The 21,739-nt window shown below is 39.1% G+C and overlaps 1 protein-coding gene across 2 annotated transcripts in view; it reads left to right on the forward strand.

Annotated features, from left to right (window-relative positions):
- LOC133983270 (RNA-binding motif, single-stranded-interacting protein 3-like) overlaps positions 1 to 21,739 on the forward strand; it is a 137,188-nt gene that overhangs the window by 73,237 nt on the left and 42,212 nt on the right. The gene's annotated exons all lie outside the window — the stretch shown is intronic.

Below are 21,739 nucleotides of genomic sequence, written 5' to 3' on the forward strand. Positions count from 1 at the left end.
CATCCCATTGAATTAAACAACAGCAAGCCTCTGAGCCACCTTTGCCTTACTCTTCTATTAAACCTCTTTTCATTAGACTTCCATCTCTTATTTTGTTCCTAACGGCTCGGGGGGGCATTTGGAGGAGCAGTGTTGATGTGTTTAGCTGTTATTAAAGAGAGGAGAACCCTCGACTCCTTGGAGATTGAGTTCATCCCAAGGGATGGAATGGAGGGCAAGAAGTCAATTCCAAATGAAATTACACAGACTTCTTACTGTTTCATGAACTAATTATGAGCAGAGCTGCCGATGTCCCAGCTAACTTTTCAGAATCGGGGTGCAATGATGTTGGATTTCCAGCTTGAGCTCTAAGATGAGGAACTTAATTGAGGTTTGACATCATCTTGGTTTTAACCAAAGACTATTATAAACCAACACTTCAGCTTATGCTTGGCGCTATCTTTTCCGGTTGGAGACTGGGCCTTCCAAATAAGGAGTGTGAAGTGTTGCCCCTTCCAGTAAGCTAGCATGCGCTGAGCACTGCACTCTTGGACTAAGATAAGCTAACTGACAAGGCAGGTATATTAATCAAAAAATATTGAACTTACTGACATATTGTGACAACAGTCCCATTCAGAAAGCCAGACAGAGCAGCAGGTGAGCCAACTGTCAATCGACATGGCAGACATCCAAGCCTATAGTCTTCAAATCTTATTAACAGAGAAATAATTTCCAAAATTATCACCAGCACACTTATTAGAGGGTCTGAATTTAGCTATTGAGACAATAATGACCGATTACAAAATAATATTTCATGAGAGAAGTTAAGGATTTATGAATGGGATTTAATTGGAGTCAGGGACTTTCTGGAGCCATCAACTAGCGGCTGTCGGTGGTATTGCACTTTAAGCTACTGCCTTGGTGTTAGCATCAAGGAGTGGTAGCTGCCACTTGGTTTGAACTCATTTAGTACCAATTAGACTGACTAAGACAAATTTGTCAAAGTGAAAACCCACATATTTTCCTTAGAGTACACTAATGTTTTGAAGGTTAACTGGGACAGAAGCTTTTTTTTTCTTTCTAAGTTCTGATGTGAATGAGAGTTCAGAGATTTCCAATCAAAGAGAGCACAGAGGTGACTTTAGAGAAAGAAAAAAGAGGTGATTAGCTTTTGTGAAAGAGAGATGAGACGTCTGAAAGAGATGAATATTGATTATTTTGGTGTGGAGGAGAGGCTTGGAGAAAGGTTTGGAGACTGATCTGACATTGAACATCACTACTGAGACTCTTTTTGGATTTAAATTCTGAGTCGAACATAATGTATACATGAACAACCTTATAAGATTACTCTAAAAAGAGAAAATGCTTTAAGAAAGCAAGGGCTGAATTTTAAAGATTTAAAACTATGGTACTTAAACTTGAGAAACATAAGTTAACTCTGTTTTATATCAAAGTAAAGATGTGTGGTCTGCATAGTTAAATGTTATATCTAAGGATTTGATTGAAATTGTTATCTTTGGACATTAGTGATGGTTGTATGTCTTTGAGGTGTTCATTTAATAAACTGTGGAGGTGCTTTTGAGGAGAGACCACCAAATTGTCAAGTGGTGTGGAGAAAAGGTGTAGCTGTTATGGGTCTGATATCCTTAACCTTATTAACAAAAATAAGAAATGAATTGTGTGCAGCCGAGAGTAGCAGAGAAGACTGAGGAAACAAGTCCATTAAATGGTTTCAAATACACATCTGTGATTGCCTGTATTAGTAAAAATAAAAAGGTTCCAAAAGGTTTTTGCTCCTAAATCATTAATCTGAACATTTGAGTAAAAGCTCTATTAGGTGGTCATAGTGGATTTAGAGTTAATTACATTTACACGGTCTCTCAAATTCTCTACATTCATACTTTAAACAAATTAAATATCATCTGTCATTCACAGAACAGAGTTAACGCCAGTGTTTTTATGTCACTCTATGACAAAGGTGGCTCAAGAGGTAGAGCAGGTCGTCCACTAATTGGAAGATCAGTGCTTCGATTCCTGGCTCCTCCAGTCCACATGTCAATGTGTCCTTGGGCAAGATACTTAACCCCAAAATTGCTCCCTATGGCTGCACCAATAGAGTATGAATGTGTGAGTGCAAATGTTAGTTTCCTTCTGATGAGCAGGTTGGCACCCTACGTGGCAGCCTCTGTCATCAGTGTATGATTGTGTGTGAATGGGCGAATATGACTTGTAGTATAAAAGCACTTTGAGTGGTTAAAAGACAAGGAAAACGCTAGGTAAGTACAGTCCATTTACCATTATCTGAAACTGAGTAACAAATTCATAGTTTGAGTAGTGTAAGGAAAGAGACTTAAAATATGTGTTAAGGGTAGGAGAATAGACAGCATGTGTGCACAGCCTTGACACTTATATCTGAACTTTGATATGAAATAATCTATATCAATTTATATGCTGATATATATATATATATATATATATTTGTGTACCATTATACATATATAAGAAATATATGAGCCCAGAGAAAAACGTTTGCCTTTATCAGACATGAAATATGGATATTGCTGAAATCAGACATAACTGTGTTTTATACTAATGCTCCTTATGGCTTTATTCAAACATGACATGACATTTAGGGAAGGGAAGAGCTGATGCTGTCCACTCTGACCAGAGAGCTTTAATGAGCAGATTCACCAGTGTCATGGATGGACTTACATATATGACAGAACATATGAGAGTTGTTTAGATGTTTAGAGGCAATTATGTTGAGTGTTTCTCTCGTTAATGGCACATCTTAATTGCCATTCCCACGTGTGATCTGACTGACATGGTGGATTTTTCATACAGTCTATCAATGTGGTAGATTGTTATTAGCTTCAGTATGTCAGGAGGCTGATGTACATTTACTGTATTTGAGGTGGTGAGATATAGTTTATCCCATCCTTTGGTAATTAATGTCACCCACAAGGTTTGCTTATTGTTGTTTGTAATAAGTGAGCGTGACAATAAGTCATAATACAATTGTAAATGTATTCTATATGTTTCTGTTAGTGCCTTTAGAATTACATATCACAGTATTGTATGCCTATTGGTGGTCAATAAATCCACTGGATCAGAAAAAAAGCAAGTGTGAGGGATGTGGGTGGTACGTGATTCCTTGGAGGCTAAACTCGTGGCAAGTAATTTAAAATATCTTAAAATACCCATGGTAGAGTATGAAGCAGCTTTATATCGCCTAATGCGAGTAGTTTTAAAATTCAACTGCTAACCTCAAAGTTAACCATGATTAGAGTAACTTCCTGCAGTGCAGTTGAAGCAAGATTAGACTGTTGGGGTATGTGTGTGTAATTGTATTCACAGTGAAAAACCCTTATCCATTAAACCCAGCAGCTTGCACTGACATCTTCTTTGTGATAGGTGCATGTTTTGGTTGCAAAATAAACGAGACAAGAGGAAAATACAGCAAGCCAAGATGTGAAGAGAGTAGAAACTGTGTCTTTGTGTTTGTGTGTGTGCATGTGTGTTGTGTCTTCCACTCACTTCTTCAGTTTTCTTGGTAATTACTGTTGACCTGAAAGATGATTACTGCTACAGCTGTACTCCCCCTCTCTCTTGCCTGCTCACTCACAGCTAGTTTCTCTGTCTCTATTCTCACATTCTCTCTGTCTATACATCCACCCGTTGAATCACTTTACACTACTTTAAGTAATTCTTACCTTTAAAAGCTGTCTTTTACAGGGAATGGACAATTTTTATACTGTCCCTCAATTTACCCATTATATTTTTACAACAATCTTTCTATTTCAGTGTTTTTAGTGTCAAATCAGAGAGCACACATACAGGTGTGTGATGAGGATGTGTGTGTTTTATTTTATCCTTTATCCATTTTGTATGTGGTATCCATGAATCATCTCATGTGTATGCGCATGAATGTCTCTGTATGTAAAATGTATATGAAACTTAGATCCCTGAGGTAAATACATTCAGCTTCGCAAAAATATTGTTTCCTTAAAATTCATATCAGGGTGCTACTTTGCCACACAAACACACTACTATGCATATGAGAACTGTGTGTGTGTGTGTGTGTGTGTGTGTGTGTGTGTGTGTGTGTGTGTGTGTGTGTGTGTGTGTGTGTGTGTGTGTGTGTGTGTGTGTGTGTTTGTACAATAACAGTTACAGAAGACCAAGGTCACTATGCTAATTAGAGAGATGGTACCACTGGCAGTGACACTTCACACCTCCCTCCCTTCTACTCTCCCTTTATTCTTTCCCCGTCCACTTTGTCCTTGGCACTTCCTGCCTTTCTTTCCCCTCCTATGTCTCCTTCTCTTCTTTAACTCGGCCCTGTTCCCTCTTTTTTCGGCCTAGTTTGTTCTCTTCATTTTGACACCTCCAGGCCCCCCCCTCAACTCTCTGTATGTGTTTGGGTGTGTGTGGGTGGGTGTGTGTTAGTCTGAAGCAGGTGCTGCAATGCCTCCTCCAGAGTCATTAGTTACAGGGTTGAGTAAGGACAGAGAGTGGAGATGAGAGAGAGAGAGAGAGAGAGAGAGAGAGAGAGACAGAGGTGGGGATCTGTGTAGGTTGAGAGAGGAAGGCTTGGTGTGATGAGAAACACACACACACACACACACACACAGAAGTGAAATGTATTGCATGGCTGTCATTTATCAGCCCTCATTAAACCTTTGGGTTAGTCAAGTTGTGTGCTTTAATCTATCTTTCTTTTTGTCTTCCTTTCTGTCTTCCTTTCTTGCATTTATTTCTGATAAAACCCAGATGCTTCTTGACTTGGTTTACTGATCTATCCATTGTGTGTGCGTGTGTGTGTGTGTGTGTTTTTGTTACCTTTTTGGGACCCTTCCCAGTTTAAACATCGACCTTGTCTAAGAGCAGTAGCCTAAAGCCAAAGCCTGGTCTTAATGAGGCAAAACATCATTTCTGAGCTCCTGGTCAAGGTTACGGGTAAGGTGTGAATGGAGGTTAGGTTAAGTTTAGGGTTGGGAACGAATTGGATATTGTTAGATTTAGGATTAGGGTTAAGGTTAGAGTGTCCACGATGAATGGATAAGGATAGCTGAGCAAACTTCGTGGGATGAGTCTATTTAACCTTGGCGAGGTGTGTGTGTGTGTGTGTGTGTGTGTGTGTGTGTGTGTGTGTGTGTGTGTGTGTGTGTGTGTGTGTGTGTGTGTGTGTGTGTGTGTGTGTGTGTGCCGGCAAGGATATCTGTGTGAGAGTGTGAGAATCATATCAGATATGAAAGTGTGTGTGTGTCTGTGTGTGTGTGCGCCCCCTGTATATACCTGGAAGTATTGTGCGTGCGTGTCTGACAGCTGAGGCTAGGGATGGGAGGAGGAGAACAACAGATGAGTGGGGGCAAAAACACAGACAGGAAGACTTGTGCATCTCTTTCTTTCTCACCTGCTCTCTGCTTCTCAATCACTTGAAACTGTGTCACCTTCATCTTTCACTTTTGAGGCGTGGGTGCAGGAAATGAAGACAGCGAGGCGTTGTTTTCCAACTTATACTCCGTGTATTCAGTCTTCAGTCAACAGGTCAACTTGATCCTTGCAGACAAAAGATAAACAAAACCAAAACAGTTATTTAAATCAAAATTCTAGTTCACTGTTTTATTTGTAACATGACGAACGCCCTGTCTTCTTTGTACATCCTCAGTCTTTTTTCTCTCCTTCACGTACAGTTTTCCTTCACTCTTTTCTCCCTCATTAGAACAGTCAGCGTATATTGTTCAGCTGGGCATAAGATCCAAGAAGTTAAGAACAAAGCACCTATAGAAGTTTTCAAGGCCCACAAAAGATGTCACCTGTCTCTTTGCCAATCTCGGATGGCCATCAGTTTAGCTTCCTGAGGTTTGACAAGGCCACGGCTTATTGTGTATTCAATGTACTCGGTTGTTAGAACCACTGTTTTCTCTTTGAGAGCCGGGGAGAGCAAAATCTGTCAGTATCCTTTTGTGAAGTCAAGGGTTGTGATGAAGCAAGCCATTCCTAGACAGTTTATTATTTAATATACCAGGGGCATTGGGTAAGACACTCTGACACCCCGTTTAGTTTTCTTATGTCATTGCTGAATCAAGGCAACATATCAGGTACTATGGGAGTCTTTAAGAACTACAAACTCAAGCATTTATTTTTCATTTCTTCTTGAATTGTTTCTTTAAGGGCCTCTGGTATGCCATAGGGCCACTGATTGACTATTTTAGCGGGCTTGTTGCAAATTTAATCTACTGCGAGATGTGTAGTACCTGGCTTCGTTATAGTACTTCTCCCACTATTTCACTGATTTCATATAACCACTGCCAAGTGGCTTAAAACTTACATTCAGCAGTGGGTACCAGTACCAGAACCTGGTCCCAGCTGTGCCCATCTCTTACAGTTGTCTTGGTTGGTCACTAGCATGGAGGAGTATTGGGTTGATGTCTGATGGCCTCGCTCTATGAGGCTGGTTCCTCTGTAACATGAGTTTCTCCTCCTTCAACATGTTGCTCGATTTGCTCTTCCAAAAAGCCCTGGTTAGCCTCAATTTGGAGCTAGTTGCTTTGATTCAGCAGCTTCAACATTTCGTCCATTTTGTTCTCACTGGTACTTAATTGTGCAAAGCAAATGGTCAAATCACTGGACATTTGTTCTCACCCACCCGTCATATTTGGCATTCTCCACCATTTTGATGTCTTGAGAGATCGGGAGCTTTTCTCTTAGAGCCTTTGAGGCGTGGGTGCAGGAAATGAAAACAGCAAGGCGTTGTTTGCCAACTTAAACTCAGTGTATTCAGTCTGCTTATAACAGGTCAACTTGATCCCAGCAGACAGAAAATAAACAAAACCAAAACAGGTATTTAAGTCAAAATTCTAGTTCGCTGTCACATAAGGAAAGTCCTGTCTTCTCTGTACAACCCTCAGCCTTTACATGCACTGTTTTCCTTCACTCTCTTCTCCCTCACTAGGGCAATCAGCGTATATGGTTCAGCTGGACAGCAACAATTGTTCTGAATGCGCTGCTGACTGTGGGTTTTGTAGTCTTTCAGTGGATGCCATGATGGCATCCCCCCCCCACACACACACCCCCACCCTGTCCTCCATCCTTATGGTTCAAGGCAGAGTTTACATTGTAAAACACAGATAATGAATCACATTCTGTTTAAAAGTGGAGGACAGCGGAGAGGCCAAGGGCATGTGTGTACATGTGTATTCACAACAACTCTGTAATAAAAGCTGAATGTATGTGTGTGCACACGCTATGCCCCTCTGTGTGAACCTGTGTCTTTTTGTGTGGCTGGACCACCTCTAGTCCAACAAAAGCAGGAGAAGGACAATGAGGAAAAGGGGGAAAGAAAGGGAGAGAGAAGAGAGGAGTGAGAGAAAGCCTAGTGAGTGAGACCCAATTGAATTAAATGTAATCTGCCCTGAATGTGCACAACCATCAGCTGCTCTCCAATCTCATTAACCCTGCATTACCAGCCCTGGGTTGTGTGCATGTGTGTTTTTTATGTTAGTGTGTATGGAGGTAGCGAAATGGGGGAGTTAAGTGGATAAGTGAGAAAAGAAAAGGAAGGGATGGACAGGTTGGGAGGAAGAGAGAATGTGAGACGCATGGAGATAGAGAAGAAAATGAAGATGAATGTGGGTGCTTGAGTGACTAATGTGCCTCTGTGGCATTGCTAATGAGAAAATATTTTTCAGGATAACAGCAATCATGATAATTTCTGTTGACGCTGAACTGTTCCTTCATTTTACTGCATTAACTTGTGTATTATAACATCAAAAGAGATTGCATTTGTGCAACAATCAGTGATGGTACTCAAACCACATTTCAATTTAACAAACAACCTAACAGTCTTAGAAGCGTGTAAAAAAAAAAAAAAAAACCAGCAGCAACACAAGAGCATTTATCTTATGAGAGTATTTAACTCTTTTCAGTTACCAGTTGGCTACGGCTCATTTTCCCATAACATCAAATTCTACATTCATGATGCAAAATGGGGTAGAAATAAGTCTGATTTTGGCAAATTATGTGTTACTATCACTGAAAAACACATTTGCAATATAGCTTCAGTAAAACAGCAGGAAACATTGGCACATCATCCAATAACTCCTTTTTAGACTCTCTGAAAGTGCTTATGGTTCCTCTTATTGTAGTATTTCTTACATACTACATTAGGTAATTATACGGACACTGTAATATGTAAAAATGTATAATAGCTTACTTGGACTCCATGAAAATAAATGTTGCATTAGACCTGTAATATTTTAAGGGTAAATATACAATCAAGCCACCTTGAACATAGTCAGACAGGCAAGGTGAAAATTCCATCTATTTTTATTAATGCATTACTCATATATAACCTTGCAATCCGTGTCCCACTGAGACATGTTTTCAGTTTATTTGACTTCTTCATCTGTTCAATTGAAACAAATGGTTATATTTGCTTTTGTGCACCAAAGCAGTTTTCTTTGAAATGGCCTTCCTAAAAACCTGCCTTTTAGGTCAGTATGTGCAAAGGCTGTCATGGGTTCAGTCATCATTGGAATCCTTGCATCAGCTGACATTTTCATATGAAAAGGTCCCTGTTTGTTAATTGAAGTCACATATTTAACTTTACATCTCAGACTGTGCTGATATCTCTGTGGACAGCAGCAATTAACACACTATGAATTCTGCAGTACTCTGCATCAGGCCTGACAGCAGAGACAGAACAAGAAGAAAACTGGGTGGTGGTTTAGTGGTGATGGCTGCACTCTGAAAGAAAACGTTCCAAGAACTCCAAAGCTGGATTTTAAATCAGAGAATAAAGCTTCATGTTTTTAGACTTTCAGAGATTTTTGCTGCTTCACAAAGGCGTGTCATATAACACTGTGAATCCCCTGATAACGCCAATAAAGGCCCTCCTTGGCCTGCTTTTCAGACCCCTATTATTTGTGGAGTGTTTGGAAATTATGGGATCACATTTATTTTATTTATTCATTTGGTCCCAACCCGTCGAATAAATACTACAGAAACCCACTATACTGTATATAGACCATGATTTCATGACATAAGATCATGCTCAAATAAAGTATAAGAACAGGCTGTACAGTCAACACAGTTCATTAAAATCTTGAATATTTAGGTTGCTCCAAAATGACAAAATTATTCTTAAAGTTACCATTAATTAAATCAAAATACATACGTCTGGCTGGGTAGTGACCATGTAATAAAATGTACATGTGAACATAGATTCACGCTAAAGTTTGTATCTGTCTTCATAGTGAATAAAAGTATTACAGCCAACTTATTCCATATTTCAATGATAGGAGTCAATGGGACACAACAATAACACTTAAAATACTATTATTTTAGAAGAAAATGAGGTAACGATTTTCCAGCTTACTTTAGGGATCATTTTGTTAGAGTGAGGTATTTCTCAACTGGTGACGGCCTCATTTAGGAACGAAACCCTTCAGATTCTGTATCATTCCGGCATTACCCCCGAGGGAACGGACAACAAAAAAGGAATGAGGGAAATATTGCCATGAACAGAGGAGGAATGGAGTAGGCAGCTGGAGAGTGGGGGCGGTGCTTGGTTTGATGGAGCTGGGTTGAGAACAGCTCTATAAGGACAGAGATAACTGGAAAACACTATAAAACGCCTCTCTTCACATTCTCTCCCCTGTGGAATTAGCCTTTGAGTGGGCTGCCGGAGCGAGGGAGGGTGCATAGAGAGATTGATGGAGGGAGGGAGTGGGAAGCCCAAACTGTAGTGAGGGAGGATATAGAGAGAGATGGAGTGAATATGGAGTGGGCAGCTTGAACTCTAGGAGGGAGGAATGCAGAGTGATCAAGGAGAAGGAGGAAGTACAGGAAGGAAATAAAAGGCTAGAAGAAAAGGGTGGTGCTACATTGAACATCCTACTTCTCACACACACTGTGGAATACATATGAATGAAGTATATTAATGGTAGCAGGAGGAGGCAACTGAAATGGCCCTATTTTACAGAGACACCATTGAGTGTTATATCCATAGTCTTTTCCCTGATTGGCTGTTCATTCCTGACATCTCTCATTGTTATTGGTGGCCAGGCATGTTTGTTGTTTGTCATTGGGCAGACAGCAGAGTCGGCTAGATTCACAATCCGATGGCATAATTCAGCCATCGATCAAACTTTGCAGACAGCAGTAGCCAAACTGCTCCTCCAGATACAGAGAGAGAGAGAGAGGGAGAGAGAGAGCTTTCTGAGTAGAATATCACAAATCAAATGCTGTAACCTTTTAGTATGTCTGAGTCCGCACATGCCCACTGAAAACCAATGAGGCTTTTTTCCTCTTGCAGTGCTTTTCAGGCTATGGCTCCTCACTTTCCCCCCCTTTTTTTGTTTTCTATTATTTTCTTTCAATCACATGTCCCCATTCTCTGAGGATCCTGATGATGGTTGACTGAGGCACCTGCATAGCTTGCTAGTCAGTGTCACTTACTCAAATGAAAGATTTGCATGTGTATATCTCCGTAATAGGAGTAAACAGAAATTCAAAGGAAGACCAGAGCTTTATAATGCAATAAGACAGTATATACATTTACATATTGTTAAGTTTGGGAGATTCAAATTGTGTAGTTAGCAATTAATCCACCAAAAGTGTACACACTTATACACATTAGCTTCATATTTTCTTTGTACTAATGAAATAATCCTTATGAAAACTGTCTCCGAAAAGCTCCGTACGTTAGTATCCAGAACATTGTTACAATACACTGAGCAAATTTAACTTGCTGCTATATTCTGGGGCGCTGGTAAAAATGTGTCATTGGATATCTCAAAAGCTCAAGCGGTAAAATAATTTGCAGGTTAGATATAATAAGAGATAAGTGAGAAAATATATATTTATGATTTGAGTGAAGCGATCCTTTAGTTGGAGCTGATTGTAGCAGTAGGTTCTGTAATCAGTAATCTTCAGGTTCCCGACTTTCAGATTACGTATACGACTTCTATGTGGCATATACTGTTGAGTATATTTAAATATAGTCAGTATAAACAGTATAAATATACCTTACCCCCCACCCCCTCCCCAAAAAGACAAAAATGGGTCTATGGTAGGAAGGGGGGAGTGGACAAGGTTAATTCTTTAGTCATTTGACTCATAGATCTGTAAAATGTAGATGCAAGAGAAATATTATTATGTTTTACTAAAAAGTTGAATAGCATCCCAAACAATTTGACCATCTTAAACTGATTTAAGTACATATGAAGAAGTTCTCTCTAAGCTTCTTCACAAATATTATCTAACCATGAAAAATTCAACTGCCCTCTGTTGGCTTGTTCACATAGAGCTGCTACTTCAAGGGAAAAGCAACAAACATGATGATCACACAAATGGTTGTTTGATTTCAATTAATTTTATTGTGGATTAACGATATAGCATATAATCACTTCTGTAAACCATGTGAAGTTCAGTGGCTCTTAGCAACACTCACTTTAAAGAGGTTACAGCATGAGCAGCATGGAAGATCCAACTGACTGCTACTGGCAGTCCTTTTTCAGGAGTGTTCACATTCTGGCTGGAGAGGGCAAATTGGACATTAGCAGCCATGGTCCAGCAAGTGGATAAAGATTCCTGGCTGCTCCTGTGAATGTTAAGTATTGAGGTGCTTTGGTCTACACTCCTATGCTTGCTATTATAATAAATCATATGTAATAACTGTTTCTTTTCTCGTTGTGGGTCTTTGTGTGAATGTATATATAATGTCTCTGTTAGAGATAAGGTCATCATTAATAAGCTGACTGGTTAGTGGTGGGTTCTTGGTTATCGGGTCGTATATAAGTACACTTTGGGATTATGGCACTATTGGGAGCCAAGCTAGAATACAGTCGGTGGTACGTGCTCATATGATGAAGCTTTATTAAGGCTCCATCTCAGGAGAACACTAAACCCGCTCAATTTAGGTAGGAAGGGTTTAAGAACCCTTGTTATAGCCTAATGACTTTGTTAGAGGGGAGGATGTGGTTTGTACAGGTAAAATGAATAGATGAATGTGTGTGTGCTGTCAGGAGGTGTCCTTGGTAGAGGATACGGTGGTAATTAGGCTGCTGTTTTCTCAATGGTGTTCCAGCGATGAGCCTATTTAACCTCTTGGCGAGGTGTGTGTGTTTATGCAGGCAATGACACATCTGTGTGAGAGTGTGAGAACGTACCAGGGTTGAAACTGTTAGATGTCCATGTCTATGCGTGTGCGCATGTGTGCATGTGTGTAGCTGCCCTTTAGTATTTGCTGACTCAGGCTGGTTTTCCCTTTCTAAAAGTAAATAACCTTGGTCCGACAAGCTGTCAGCTGGCCCCACTGAGCCCTCTTCCCGACATCTAAAGGAAAGAAAATCTCTGCTCTCTCATCTGAGAACCACAGCAACACACACCATAAGCACATCTTCAGAGAGCCTGCACACTGAAAAGAACTTCTATCTACAAAAAGCCACCTTCTGATGCAAAACTGGTACAGTTTACATTCTTTAATTTTCTGCCAGCATATTAAATTAATTCCCCTACATGTTGCTACATGCTGAATGCATCGTCTGTAGCACAGAGACTGTTCTTCAACCAGAGGGCTCAGGTTCAAACTCACACACTTGTGTTTGTGAAAGGGAATCATTTTCTAAACTGTTTGTGCTGAGAGGGTGATGGCAATGGCTACATTTTGTTGATTTTCATAACAAAGCATATCATGGCATCCAATAGAATAGCAAGATCTCAATGAGAGAATCTCAATATTTAGTTTTGAAATATATGCCAGTGGTTATATGGCCAAGCCAAATTAAACCAAAGAAGGGAATAGAGTAGGGCTGTGTATATCTAGCCGTGTTTATTATTGTCAGTTGAGCTTTATCTAGTTATATCATGCTATTTCTTCCCACTCGTATTTGTTTTTCTTTCACTTTTTCCTTCGTGTTTTGCTCATCTCTCACTCTCACACTTTCCCTCTCTCTCCCAAGCCATTCCCCTGGAGGTTAATCCCCCCCAGTTTCAAATAGAGATAACCATGGCAACAGGCCACGGCTTTCAGGCTTTGGGTCTGTAGGACAATGGCATTGATCAGGATGAAATAGTGTCAGGTGGAAGCGCAAAACACACAACGGGCACACATGTACACGTTTGTTGTGTGCATGCACTGGAGCAGAGTATCCAATAACCCTGACTTTGCTGCTCAGTCACTCATATTACACCATGTGAAAAATTAACCAAGAATACATGTAGTTTCCAACAAATCCCTGTAACAAGATATGGTTAAATGATAAAAGACACAGACAAGAAGAAGGTGAATCATGTTAAATGTAAATACAATTTTGTAAGCTACTTGGGATAATTGAATAACAAAATGGGGACACAGATTTGAGCCTCACAGGTCTCTGCTTTGGAGCCCCAGAATGACTGGGACAATATGGGTAGAGAAAATAACTTAGACTTAGCGCTTCAGCAACTACAGGTTAGTGTCCTTGAGCAAATTTAACCCCTCACTCCTCCAGTAGAGCTGCACAGTGGGATATTACTGAGGAAATAAGAAAGTGTCAATGCATTTAACTGTAAAGTAATGAAACTGAAGCTATTGCCATATAGTATAGTGATACTATGTAGTACCACTATACTATATATATATATTATAGTAATGTTGTTAAACACACATTTTGCCCAGTTTACTGTAACTAAATCACAGTTATTAAAAATAAAAATTCAAAACTGTGGTGGGAGTTTATATCGCCTGTATTTTGATTGCACTTAAGTCAGCAGTGCACAAATTCATTTACACGTAAACTTGAACCCACATGTACTTGACCTTGATGGTTCAACTGTAGCATGACAAATATAGTGAGAACAGCAGAGTTGATGAAAAGGGTCTTTTATTGAAGTGTAAACCAGTATTTCTCTCCTCCAGGAGTTTATAGCCGAGGCCAGCAGAAGGTGTGGGTGGACAGTTTAACTTGCTGTTATACAAGTCAAGTCAACCAGCTTGTGTAACTTTTATAAGTGCTGCAAGTGTTATATGCCCTTGGATGATATGACAGTCTGATTTCTAGACTGTTATGGCAGTGCAATTAAGGTGAGGATATGTTTTAGTTTTGCCTTGAAGCCCCTCATTTACACTTTAACACTGTTTTTTCTTTGCTTATCCTCAAGAGGAGCTGTTTAGAAAATCCTCAAAGTACAAACGGATGATACAGTATATGCACAAAGGTAGTCATTACCACAATATCACATGAAATTTCAACGTGAGATTAGACTTTTCTTATACATTTTCAAACAGATGTACATTTTCAAATAGCATTTCAATTTTCTTGGTGTATGTAACATGACACAGTGGGAAAAAGTTTCAAGTTTAGTCAAATTCCAATGCACCTCTTTCTTCCCTCTGAGCCAATGTGATTCTTGTGTCTGAGCCAGTGCTTTATGTTTTAATCACTGCAGTGCCAAGAGCACAGACCTACTCCTCCCCTGCTCTTTTTCAAGAACTTTTTTTTTTTTTTTTTTTAATTTTGCAGTTTCCTTTTAATTTGTTTTCTCTCTGGCTGTGGCTCTTAACTTCATTTCCCAATGATTTGTCTGAGGACAAGCCACATGCTATTAGCAGGGAAGGAAGAAGCCGGAAACACAAAAAAAGAAAAAAGGAAAAAAACGCATTCAATAAGTTTCTTTATTAATTTTTTCTTTCCTTATCCGAAAAGTGCTTCCTCAATGATAATCCAGCAATCCAGCAGGCCTTCTGGTTTATTGCATTTTTCTAATGAAATGTTCTGATACAGACAAACAATCAAGGAGCAATTCAGTGAAAAGGAAAGAGAAAGAAGGGAAATGGAAGAGGTAGTATGTGAGTCATCTCAGTAGCAGAGCTTGAACTTGCTTTTAATCTGTTAGAGTAGGTAGTTCAGGGTCATAGTGTAGGTTGAAGACCAGGCAGCACCCAGGATCACAAGGCTTGAGTCTCGCTCTTGACCAGCGGTCCACATCTCATCCTCTCACTCCCCCACATTTCCTGTCACTCTTTACAGGATACTATCCAATAAAGCAGAAATAGCACTGCAGTGAAAAATGGTGACTTTAGAAAGAAGCTGTATAGACTAAAAAATGATTGATAAAAATGAGTTGATAAAAGTGACGCAAATAAAAACGACATTATTTATATTTGTACATCAGAGATATTAAGAAAGTACAGCAACAAATGTGGATGCTGACCCAGAAAATAACAGCATAGATTTATAATGGCTATGATTAATAGATATGAATTAACATATTAATTGAGACAGACCAAACAGATAAACACTGAGGTTACCAATGATTTACTCCTTGACAGTTGACATTTTTCAGTTTTAATCTGTTTTCATGTTATCCTTATGTTTGATTCAATTAATTAAAGGTTAATCTATCGAAATTAAAATGAATGAATTGATAGCCTGGAAAATTTGTTGGGCATTAAGGCATTAAGGGCATTAATCTTGAATAGTTTTGTGTGACAGGTTTTGCTGTTGTTATTAGAGGTTCCTCCTTGCTTTGATCCCCTGTTTGTGGTCTTCCATTCTTCTAATTTTTGGTCTTCTTTTATTTTTTTATTAGTGATGCGACTGGATTGTATGTTTCAAGACACACAGCTTCCATTGTATAGTTCTATGCTGATGATCCACAACTATGTCCTACTTAAACTTGGGGAAATGGCTGTTTCCATAGAAAAAAATATGTAATGTTGCACAGCCTACTTAGCATACTATTTTATTTCATCTTGTATTGCAATCCCACTGCTCAGTTTTTAAACTAATTTCCAGAGCCAAAAATGTAATCACCCATTTTTCAGTCCCTCACCCTCTGCAGGTCAGACCAAACATTTTTAACTTTTAAACACTTCCTAAATTTCATTAGTCACATGAAATAATATATGAATGAGTGATAAATAAATATACAGTGTTGTTATTATTACCATCTATATTACTGCATAATATTGGCATGAACTTACAATGTGTGTATATATATAAGTGTATATTGTACACTACAACCATATGCTACACTACACTAAACTGCATGTGACGAATCAATGTTCCTTTATTATTGTTCATCGCAACCCAGTGTAACGTCTCTGTTTATGTGTGTGTGTGTCTGTGTTTGTGTATGCTTTTACATTTGGTTATATGTCTGTGTAGCTTCCACGGTTAAAGAGTGTCTCCGTTACACTGCTCATTGCAATGATGCAGCTTCAAATGTAGTTTAGACTGACACACACACATGCGGTCTCCCGACTGTCTCAAAGGCGTCAACAGGGTGTGTACCTGCAGAGCCAGAGACAACTCCCCTCCTTAGTTCTAGACTCCATTAATCATTCAGAGAGAGGATTTCCCTGAAGCCAGCTCTCTCTTTACACAGACACTACGACATCAGGCTCATGAGGCCTTAAATTACACTGAACCACATTAATCAGAAATAGAGATTTGTTCCAAAAGCTGCTTCTATGAAAATTCAAGTCTGGTCAATGTGTTTTGTTCGACTGTTATTTAATATGCACAAATGGGACCGAAGAGGTTAAATTTTAAGAGACATAAAGTCTGTGCAGTTTTATATCTGGACAGCATTTCAATCAGATCTATATCTAAATTTTGAAAGATACAAGTTTTTAATACGTCTCATACTTTTGAATATTAATACAGCATTGTTTTCCAGTAAAAAAATAAACATAAAACGATATGTTTAAAGTATCTTTTAAAAATTAAATATGTAGAATTTATATTCAAGCTTTTTTCATTGTCAGTTTTGGTCCAACTGATTGTTATAAAATCCATCCGTCTCACCTTCTTTAAGAGCTAAGTCTTTGTTGAAGGGTGATAATTATAAAGTGAAAGTGTTGGAGAAAATATGGCCTCCGTCAAAAATCAGTGGAATTATTCAGATAACAAAAAAAAAACAGAGAAATAAAGACCGGAGAGATTTTTGTGTAAATTTAACATTTAACATGCTTTACTCTGCCCGGCTGCATGCTGGGAATTCTTGGGCTGGCGAAGGAATGGACATTTTGTCTGAGCTTTTATTGACCTTTAACAGATGCATACATTCATGTGCCCACACACACATACATACAAACACACACTTTCTGCTTACTTTACTGAAACACGCACCACATACAAACAAGCACACCCTGACTAACACTATACACACACACACACTCCTTTGACTGTCAGGTGCATGAAAGAAAAATACTTGTCTATGGAGGCCTCTTGAATGTATGTTTTGTGTGTGTGTGTGTGTGTGTGCGTGTGCGTGTGCGTGCATTTGCGTGTGCATGTTCCTGTATAGGCATGATCATCTGTCTGCATTCCAGTTAATTAGACTAGCCAACAGCTGAGTCCCATTAGCCTTGATTACTAGCGAATGGGAGAAAAAAGAGATAGAGAACCAAAGGAATAGGGAAGTGTATGAGCTATACACACTAAGTCTGTTTTAGGCTTCATGCCTGTTATGTGTAGGCGTTTGTGTGTGTAATCCCTCTACATGGTTTTTATGTGTTATAGTAGTGTCTTGGCATGGTTGGTTCCCTTAGTGACATAACAGTCTGAGGCCCTATGTGTTTTAAAGGGTACAGCCATTATGTGTTTGGCATCTCTGTCCATAAACATGTGTTTCATATTTTGTAGTATAACTCTTCAAAAATGTATGCTTTTTCTTAATTGGCTCCCCACAGTGGAAGCACAGATTTTTACCAGTCGGCCAGTTGTCAACCCAAAAATGGATGACAGGCTTGTCTCTGGTGGATCCCCACAACATAAGAAACATTTTTTCCCCAGTGAGTCTAAATGCCACATTTGGGGTTTTGGCTGAAAATGGTTCAGGTCTGAGCCATAAAGAAGTAAGAACAACCACGTAACCACAGGAAATTACACTCCTTTTGCTCAGCTGTTAGGAATCATGCCCACACTCATAAGTTGTGTTTGTGTGGTCATTTGGGAGAGTAAACAATGACATCAGCAACAAAAAAACAGCTGCAGTATCCTCACAGCATGTTAGATGTGTCATTACAATCAGGCCAGGATGTTGTTTAATCTTTTTATGCATCTGTTCCATCAATAGTATATATTTTTGTCTTTCATATGACACCCAAAGCAAATTGAACTGATCAACTCATGAGGCATTGTGATCTTCATTCAGCACAGGAAATGTTTATTTAATCCACCCAGGGTTTCTCTGTCTCTTTGTAAGGCTACCTCGACCCTCTCGCTCTCCCTCTAGCTCACTGTTTCTCTATCTCTCTCTGTTCTATCTGCGTCCGACCCTCCTTGATGGTTGTGTCTCAGGATTGGGTGATTGATTCCAGCTCTGGAGGGCTGGCAGACAGGCAGGGATGCAGCCTGCACGCTGGTGTGCTGCAGGGACTACACTATGAAGGTAAATGTGCCGAAAAATGCGAGGGTTTGTAGACTTAATGTGAGAACTTCTAGAATACGATATGTTTAAAATTTCACTTGTGTAAAATATTCACACACACTTCAGCTGAATTTGAAAAATACAGAGCACTCGTAGTTAAAAAATGTGAACTTGAATGTTGAACTTTTCACTCATAGAATATATTCATACACTCGTGTTCTGAATGTGAAGTCGCAGGTAAAGTGTTCACAAATGTGTAAATTGATATTTACATAAATACAAACTTGTAATCCAACAATTTCAACATGCAAGTTCACATTTTTTCTATAAGCGCGCATGTTTTTTCTGACTTACAATTCAGCTCACACGATTTTATACAAGTGAAAATGTAAACGTGTTCAGATTTTTGTTCTACAAGGTCTCACGTCAAGTCTACAACCTCTCGCATTTTGCAGCACAGTTATCTTCATACTGTACTCTGCTGTTACTCTGTGATGAATTACTGGCCTTTTAATACACAGAGTAGAGGCAGAGTAAGTGGGGGGGAAAGGAAAAAGTGGCATAGAAGGAAAGGAAACTTTTTAAAATGGAATGTGTAAGAGTGGTATAGAGAACAATACAAGACCCCTATGCCCCTAAAAAACAAACTTCTAAATGAATGGGTCAAATGAATTCTAACTGTGAGAATGTGAGCCTTGTGTGCTCCCCCTTACCTAGAAAGGCATATCTTAATGCTTTAAATGAGTCCTGCGTAGCGTGAAGACGCAGGCATTGCTGAAAGCCAGAGGGAGAAAAAAACGCTCGGGCCGTCACGAAATTGAAGTGAACATTGAAACATAGACTCTTACTTTGTCAAGTGTGATGCCATTTCTTTGAATAGTCAGGGTTTCTTCGCCACTTCACAGCCACTGGAGAGCCGCAGAGTGGAAAACAGCTTTTCGTCTTCTGAATATTTTTATAAGTATGCCATCACTTGAAAAGCCTCTAACCCCAATTTTAATGATGCTCGAGCATTAGCTAAATCCTTTAAAGGTTAGCTAAGCTTAATGACCTTTGTGGCTAATTAACCACAGGAAAACCTGGTGTAGAATGTACAAAGTGCGTAGATCAATCTCAGTGTTTCCTTTTTTAATTTGTTTTTTTCTTTTCTTGAAAAGTTGTTATTTCTTGGAAGTAAAAAGGATGTGACAACAGTAATTAAGTCCAGGCCCTTTTCGTATTATTATATATTAAACCCAATTTTCTGGACACCTTCAACACATAAATACAGTTGTACTGCCTAATGAGTTCTCTATAATCTACAAATTGGGATATTTTAACCTGTATAAACACTTACATTAGAATTGTGTATAACAGGCTGAACTATGCTCTGATGTCTTCAGGAATTTGATCATAGTTTCATTAATAATGAACTCACATGTAGGCAGATAATCCCACATAACAAAGCAGTAGTAGCCATTAAGCAGACGGTCTGAAAATATATCAAACAGACAATTAAACGTCTGCAAAAAAACAAACAGTAATTTGATATGTGGGTGGTATGTTAGCACCTATATAATTAAGTAACATATTATACAGTTATGTTTTTGTGCTCCTCCTACAACACAAGACCAAGACAGATAAACAGCAGCAGCAAAACACCACAACTACAATAATATGAACTGACCAGAGACTAAATGATGAGGTAATCAGTATCCAGTGTTGATTTCACCAAGCCTCCAGTCATCATGGAGATGGAGAAAAGTGTATATCTCCTCGCCTAATGAAACCCAGGGGATTTCAGGGTTTAGGGTTCATAAAGTATTTATGGTATGTTCATTAAGTATTGATTAAGTCGTTAGAGAGCGTTTAGACACCCAGACAATCCTTATGAAAGATTAGAACTTGGCTCGAGGAAGAGGAAGGTAGAGGAAAGCAAAAGCACAGAAAGAGGATGAGGTGGAGATGAAGGATGAGTGGAAATGGAGGAGAATGAAGATGAGGGTGGTGTGAAAAGAGGAGAAAATGAAAGACAGGCAAGGTGAAAAAGAGCAAGGAGACGAGATGGGAGGGGAAGGGAAAGGAGGAGAGAGCAGAGGAAAATTCTGCTCTTTAAATATTAATTAAGCATTCAGATAGCATTTTAGACAGCAAAGCTACCATTATAGGAGATTAGGTTTTAATCTGAGGAAGAGGAGGGGCGAATAGCAAGCAGGGGAAAAGCAGGAGGGTGAGCATGAGAAAGGAGTAGCGAGGAGGTAAAGGACAGAAAAGGTGGTCTTAAAGAGGGCAAAGGATAAGGAAGAATAGATGGATTAAAAGAGGAAATGAGGAGGATTATGTGGAAGACAAGATAGAAATGTAAGAGCAAGGATTCGATACATAATGAATAGAAAGTCGGCTTTCCCTTAATGATATACTGCTTCATGAAAATAAAGTTGTAGTTGTTTTCAAAGCCTGTGGGCCGTATTTAATTGGGGTGCAATGACCAGTGAAAGCAATGTTCTGACTTTTTGGTATTGTTCTAACCTTGAGACTTGCTTTGCCTCTCTGTGTGGTATTTTGGTGACCAATGCAGAGCACACAGTGCACATGTGGGAGGAGAGGTGCAGACAGGTTGGAGGTTCATTCAAATGAAGCAGTTGTATTATGGTTACAATATGTGGTCCTAGATGTTGCCCTGAAAACAGAACCATATTTAATTGTGGCACAATGTCAATCTGCTGCTGCTTTGGTGTTTTACCAACAGCATCAAACTAAATACTTGATATATATATATATATATATATATGTATGTATGAAAAATCCTGTATGAAAATTCTCTCCTTGACATACTTAAGTCCCTGCAGCATCTGAAGGCATCACAGCTGATATTTTGTTAAATCACACCAGAACGCACAGCTGTTATGGATGCCATTCACTGTGTTTACCTTCATTAAATGAAACTAGGCTATTACAGTATAACCACACTTAATTACTAAAGTGTGTGACCATGTACAAGGTGAGATACCTTACAATTAGTTATGAAATAGCATTGGTCCATTATAATCATATAAATGGCTTCACCAATTCATTTTCTTTATTTGTTTACTTCTATCATTATTATAGCAAATAACTGATGAACAAAAAACGACTCCATCTGTCTTTAGGTGTAGATTTGTGGTAATGAGTGTAGTCATGACTCTCTGAACCATCCAGACATTTCCTGAGGAAAAGCTTTCCGCTTGTTGAGTTGTCGCTATCACATTTGGCACAACTGTTACAGAGCTATGAGATCAGTGATGTGACTGGACAGAGTATTTAATAATCACCACACCTGCTCATTTACATTCACTTTCACCCAACCCTTTTGTATGTTGCGCTATTGCATATACATCAACCAAAATAGCAGGTGTGCATGGTACCCATACAGTCC

The sequence above is a fragment of the Scomber scombrus genome, chromosome 7 (genome assembly GCF_963691925.1).
Source record: "Scomber scombrus chromosome 7, fScoSco1.1, whole genome shotgun sequence".
Taxonomy (NCBI): domain Eukaryota; kingdom Metazoa; phylum Chordata; class Actinopteri; order Scombriformes; family Scombridae; genus Scomber; species Scomber scombrus.